This window comes from Jaculus jaculus, chromosome Y, assembly GCF_020740685.1.
Source record: "Jaculus jaculus isolate mJacJac1 chromosome Y, mJacJac1.mat.Y.cur, whole genome shotgun sequence".
In the NCBI taxonomy this organism is placed as follows: domain Eukaryota; kingdom Metazoa; phylum Chordata; class Mammalia; order Rodentia; family Dipodidae; genus Jaculus; species Jaculus jaculus.
This window is the reverse complement of record NC_059126.1, coordinates 10854226-10861290: the sequence shown is the minus strand read 5'-3', so window position 1 is coordinate 10861290 and position 7065 is coordinate 10854226. Positions and strand designations below refer to the sequence as shown.

General features: G+C 37.5%; 1 non-coding gene across 1 annotated transcript; it reads left to right on the top strand.

Moving 5' to 3' along the window:
• The first annotated feature begins 970 nt into the window (after positions 1-970).
• Positions 971-1075, top strand: LOC123457127. The gene has a single exon (XR_006634901.1). It is a non-coding gene; the product is annotated as a U6 spliceosomal RNA (small nuclear RNA).
• The last annotated feature ends 5990 nt before the right edge of the window (positions 1076-7065 follow it).

The window sequence follows — 7065 nt, the reverse complement described above, 5'->3', positions numbered from 1 at the left end:
GAAAATGAATAAATTAATGATTTTTTAAGGTAGGTTCTTACTGTAGCTCAGGCTGACCTGGAATTTACTAGACACTCTCATGGTGGCTTTGAACTCACAGTGTTACACCTACCACTGCCTCAATACTGCTGGTATTAAAGGTGTGTAATACTATATCTGGCCTAATAAATAAATAAATATTTTAAAGTAGAGTTGGAGAGATGGCTAAACGGTTAAGGTTCTTGCCTACAAAGCCTAAGGACCCAAATTTGATTACCCATTGCCCATTTAAAGTCAGACTCAAAGAGTTGTGGATATATCTGGAGTTCATTTGCAATTGTTGGATGCTATGGAATGTCCATTCTCAATCTCCCTCCCTCTCTCTCTCTCTCTTTCGCTCTCTCTCTCTCTCTCTCACACACACACACACCCTTTCATCCTTCTGTCTCTTTCATTCACTTTCTCTCAAATATATAAATAACATTACTTTTAAGTGTCCAATGTCCAACTATATTTTACATGTTTGGATGAATGTCGGTTTTTTTCAGGCAAAGAAATGACATATGTGCATTTTCTGGATATATTTTCTATGCTGTCATCAAATTCTTATCTGAAAATTAAAAATATAAAATATATGAAGCACATGGTCTACTCAGACAATTTTTAAATGGTAAACGTAGTACAATATATTCAAATAAGTTCATCCCAACTTTATTTATATCACTGCTGTTCTTAGGAACTCAGCAGTTAAAACTTTTATTTTTTTTTAATTTATTTGAGAAAGAGAGAGAGAGAAAGAATATGGGCACTACAGTACCTGTAGCTCATGTACCTGCAAAAAATAACTGGGACTTAACATCATAACAATAATCAATGAGTATAATTATTCAGTTTCATGTTTTTGTAGGTAGGATATCTGGGGGGTGTTGAATTAGAGACACAGTTTTGGTTTAGGATTACATTGAAAATGGGATGACAAAAATAAGATACTGTTCACTTCAGTAGTACCTTTACTACAGTTGGAATGATACTGATTACATAAACATGGCCCCTGTTCAGGGATGACAAACGACTTCCTGAAGTTTTCCCTATTTTGTTTTATTTTTATTTATTTGAGACAGAGGTAAAGAGAGAATTGGCATCCCAGGGCCTCCAGTCACTGCAAACAAACCACCGACACATGTGCCAGCGCATACCTCTGGCTTATGTGAGTGCTGGGGAATCAAAGCAGGGTCGGTCCATTGGCTCTACAGGCAAACATCTTAACCACTAAGCCATCTTTCCAGCCCAAGTGTTCCATATTTTAAATAAAGAAAATTTAGGCACCTCAAATAAGTAGAAGAAATGGTATTGTCTGATCTTGAACATATATTTCTTCTCAGTCCCAAAGGTGGACTACTTCTCAATGGATTTTGTCTCAACGACTTCTATGATATTAACAATTGACTATTATTATAATGAAAGGGAAATTCAAGATGTGTTCCTAGTATTGTGTAAGTTATGCAATTTGATTCTGTTTGGAGAAAATACATCTCTTTACTTTGGAGATGAGAGTATGCATGCCTATTTTTCACAATCTAGCCTCTTCCCATGAGTCTTGAAACCATACCAGAACTTTATGAAAAATATGTAATTCTCTCTTTTGTTGATTCTTTTTATTTGTTGTTGTTGACAATGAAGACAAGAGGGAAAATAGAGACATCAAAATAACTAGAAATTATTTATAAAGAATTAGAGATTCAGTGAACAGGGAGATATGGGAGGAGGGGGAGCAATGTTTACAAGAGGGTGACAATATCAGAGTATATTGCGTACAAAAACTATAGTAGAATTCATGGACTACATGAACACTTTTGGTGATTTCCCTTTCTGTATATTTTGATACGAGAAGCACAGAGACTATATTCCACAACACAGACTAAGATAAAATAGATATACTCAGATCTAATCATCATAAAATTCCATATGTGCAATCCAGAATTCCTTTCCATTTGAAGAACATACATGAGAGAAGAAATTACTTTCATGTCATTTTTCCAAAGTGTAGAAAAATGAGATAATCCATAATGTGTGAATCAATCTCCCATAAAGTTGTCCTTGCTGGGTAGCATTACCAACATGAAGGGGATAATGAACAGAAGGTGTGAGATACTACTGGAAGATTAAGCTTGATCAATCCATACTTTACAAATTAGGATAGGTTTTGTGTTCAGAAAGGACTCTAAAGGTTATATTTTCTGATCTCCATCCCATGAAATGCAGGGAAAATGCCACATTATAAGTGAAGAGACACAAGAAGAGTATGCCAAGCTGACTAGTGAGAAAAAAATGTCAAATCAAAATATCCTGGATGTCACCAAGACAGGTGAATCACTCTTGTGCTACCATGGAAACATAAAGATTAATGTTTAAAGAAATCCCTGCATCTTCTGATAGTCATTTCTCATTCAGAGTTAGTTATGATTAAAGATCTTGGATATTAAGAGAATGAAATATCATTTTATTCTATCTTTGTTGTATTTTACAGACACCTGTGCTAAATAGAGATATTGAGTATGTAAGTAGAAAATGGCCCTCACAACTCTTGTAATGTTCAATGTAAATAACATGTGAAGTCATTTGAAATCAATAAAACAGAAACTATTCATACAAAAGCATGAAATAAAGAATGTACTATTGCAATATTTATAATTCACACAACATGAAATTAGTTCAGGATAGACACTGAGTTTCTTGAATTGAAGGCCAAATTAATAAATGTAATTAGAAAATACAATCTAAAATATGAGTATTAAACACTTTAATTCTCTTGTGAATACTGACATCACATGGACAGCATATGTACAATATCTCAATGGAACTTATCTTTGCCATGTGTGGCCTAGGTATATTTATAATTAGTGTGAGTTTGGGACATCACTATATACACAGGTTCTCACACTTCTATTATTCATTGCTGTTTGCATTTGATTGTTTTTTTTTTAGTATTAATAGCTCTCTTTGTCATTAAATGGCTTCATTTCAAATACCTGTCAATGTATATTGAATAAATAAATCTACTACTGGGACTTAGATGAACAGGCCTACCTCAGAGTCTTTGTCAGAAGTTGAATATGGTTTTCTTTGCCTTCTTGTTTTGGAAAGCTATATTTGTTGATGGAATAGTAAGTGATAAAATCAAGTCAATTTTGAAGTAGAAAAATATGCAGATTTTTGAATAAATAGTATTAGCTATGTTTTGTCACCTTTTTCTTTGAAAATAAGGAAGTATATGGATTATCTGACAAAGAGGTTAACACTTCATGTGTTACTGCATTCAAAAAGTTAACTGCCAGGCATGGTGGCGCATGCCTTCAATCTGTGCACTTGGGAAGCAAAGGTAGAAGGATTGCCATGAGTTCGAGGCCAGCCTAAGACTATATAGTGAATTCCAGGTTAGCCTGGGCTAGAGAGAGACCATACCTCAAAAAAATAAAAGATAACTCAAGGCAGGTTGTAGTTGTGAATGTCTCTATTCCTAGCACTTGGGAATCATTATGACTTCAAGACCAGCATGAGATTACATAGTGAATTCCAGGTCATCTTGGGCTACCACATCGAGAAACAGCTTTAGTGGGCTCTGACCATCAAGGGTAAGATTTCATTCATTCAGACATAGCCTTATTCCCCTTCTGACCCCTCACATATTGCAAAGTCCCCCATGGCAAAATAACATTAGTAGACATGGTTCAGCAAGTGCTGGAACTGCATCATTTAGAAACAGCCTTAAAAATCTCAGAAAAAGAAAGTTAGTGATGCAAACGTATGGAAATTGCCTTCATAAACCGTACGAATTTCCCTTCTTGAGAACTAACGTTATAGACTCTGTCAGCAAAGGTAGAAATTGTCCTCACTGAGAAATTGTTTCAGCAATTATGTTGGCAACTGACGAGGAAATGCAGGAATGGCTCTATGAGAAATGGTGTTTTGCGTCTCTGTCCAGCAAGTGTTGCATTGAACCTCATTAATAAATAGACATAGCAGACCCTGAGTAGCAAGTATAGGAATATCCCATACTGTGAATGGGAATTTATGGGCTTTAGCAGAAAGGTCAGGAATTGTTATACCCGAGAAAAGCTTTAGGACATGTGGATCAGCAGGTACAGGAATTAGCTTAAAGAAGAAAAAGACTTACATGAAGAGAAGAAATTGCCCTTTTTGACAAATAGCTTTCAGCAACTATGCCAAGGAGTAAACCAAAAACTCTTTCTGGCTTTGAGGACCATATAGTTCCCTTTGATCAACATCACAAAATGGCTTGCAACCAATTTCTGGAACTTGGAGATGCTAGCCAGAGCTAAATGATTTAGGGGTAGGATTCACCCCTCATTATCCAGACCTCTTCTTATCAGACAATCCCTCCACATGTCTACTGAGTGTAATATCTCTTAGTCCAGTGTATGAATTACCTGTATTGAGAGATAGCCTTAGTAAACTTTTCCCAGCAAGTGTATTAAGTTGCACCAGTTTAAAAAAAAATTGCTTGTTTGAGAGAGGAATAGGCATAGAGGAAGAGGGAGAAACGAAAGTAAGAAAGAAAGGTAGTGTGTGTGTGTGTGTGTGTGTGTGTGTGTGTGTGTGTGTGTGTGTCTGTGTGTCTGTGTGTCTGTGTAAGGGTGCACCAAGGTATCTGGCCTTGAAAACAACCTCCAGCAAAATTTACCACTTTTTGCACCTGCCATTACATGAATCTTGGGGAATCAAACCCAGATTTCCAGTCTTTGTAAACAAATCCTTTTATCCACTAAGCCATTTCTCCAGTCCTGAATTACCATATTGGAGACATAGATGTCACAGACACTTTTGAGTAAGTGTAGGGATTGTCCTCATTGAGAAAATACTTAGTCACTTCTGGCTCACACAATCACAACAACACAACCACCACATGTTCTCACTCATCTGAAGTTCCTAATATGAAACAGGTCAAATTGATTACATGACTGAAGAGCATCTTGAGGCTTGGACAATAGTGGAGGGTATGGCTTAAGGTAAGGGAAAGAATGGGGGAGGACTCAAAACCTGAAGACAAATTGAACTGGTTCCATAGAATCCTAAATGCTGGAAATCAGACTAGAAGGTGGAATTCTCAAGCAAAACTTAGATAGACCACCTGAATCAAAAGGTACTGAAGAGAGTGAAAAGAAACCTAACCTCAAATTTGTATTGTTTCTCTTTCTTCCCTGGATTTTTCTTTTTTTTCTTCCCCTTTGGCGCTGACCTGTAATTCCCTGTACCAGGATGTGGCCTACAACCATAAGGAGTTGTTCATTAGAAAGACCTATTATACCTCCCAAAACAAACAAGACAGACTTCTGACAGACCACTTGAATACCCCCCACCCGCAGAGGTTAATGGTAAGATCCTGCTGCTGAAGACACCAATTGCTGTCAGCTGGAACCATGGAGAGACCTAATTGGAATCCATAGGAGAGTCAGTCTTCAGATAATTAGCCCATCTAGTGCTGGAAGTCGCTACATGAGATACCAGGTGGAAGTGGCCAAAATCTGTCCATGCAACTCAAACTCTAAGTTATTAATAGTTATCCTATTTAACTGGCATTGACTTCACTCTCCAGTGGAGAATCTGCTTATCTTATTCAGATGGGACCTGGACTTGAGGGGATAAACAACCCAGCACACTCCACTATAGCCCCAGCTGAAACCACAAAATAATTGGGGAAATGAGCAAGAAGGTTTATACTCGCATTTAGGCTGATATCAGCACAAGAGTGATGGAGAAAGATACTGACGACACTCAACACCTACCAAACCAGACATCTAGAAGCTCGTAAGTGCCCATCACTAAAGTAGACCTAAAATGCTCAGTGAATTTTACAGAAGAAGAGTCAGAAATATTGTTATAGCCGCAAGTTGGGACATTTTCAATTTTGCACAAAGAAACTGCCTCTCCCCCACAATTGACTGATGCCCCATAATGCATGACTCATGATACCCATGGGGTTGACCTGCATCCCTAATGAGGTAGGACTCTTCAGAAAAGGGGGAGGGAGGAGGAAAGGGATGGTACCAACATGTGTTTATACAAATAGGCCCATATCTAATAATAATAATGAAATAAGATATGCTCTCACAGTCTTTGCCCAGCAATGTGTCATTGCCCCTTCATGGAGAAATAAGTTGAGTATGTTTTGAACTATGACTGGAATGTGAAGGAAGGATACTCATTGAGCAATAGCCTTAGTGATCTTTGTCCAGCAAAGATAGGTAAGGGTGAGGCTCGTTGAATGTGACTCTCAACAGAGGGCACACAAAATGACAAGTACTCTTTATTGTTGTTGTCTAAAGTGGAATTCAAGTTGGCAACCTTATTCTGACCTTTGTCTTTCCAAAGGGAAACATTCTAAGAAACCAGGTGCAGAATTGAATCCGTACATAAAAGATATACAGTTCTGTAGGGAGATCAAATTTGCCAAGGCATTTCCTCTTAACTGACCCCACAAAAAGCCACAGTGCTCCCAGAAAGGCAGAACTGGGGTGCTTCTATTAACTTAATGGGAGATTAAGTCCAGAGAGCACTTTCTGGGACTCTATAGAAATGAATAATTCTGATACATAATCATGAAATACATAAATCTGAGGCACAGTTTTATTGTTTGAGTGTAGGTTAACAATATAAAAAGTAGAACTCTAGCACTTAAGAGCGTTGGGAAATGAACCAGATCAGCTGCTAGCAACTTTACAAAAAGTAATTAGTGCTTTTTAAACAGTCTGTTTAGGAGGCAACAGACACACTTCTGAAGACAAGCACAGGTGAGTGTATATTTTGAGGAACATTGTCTGCTGAGGGAAAACTCACTCTTCATTGCAGAGAAAAGGACTCCCTCTGTTTTAATAGGATTTGTTTAATGGAGAAGGTAATGGACCCAGCAACAACTGCCTTTGCAGCTTCATGGTGAAATCCCATTCTGTTTGTCACACTAATATGGGTGATATACAATGTGCCAAAACAAATCTTCCCAATATTTTGAGAAACTACTGAGCCACTTTGAAAAACTGACCACCACGGGTCACTATTGCCTTTAAAGCA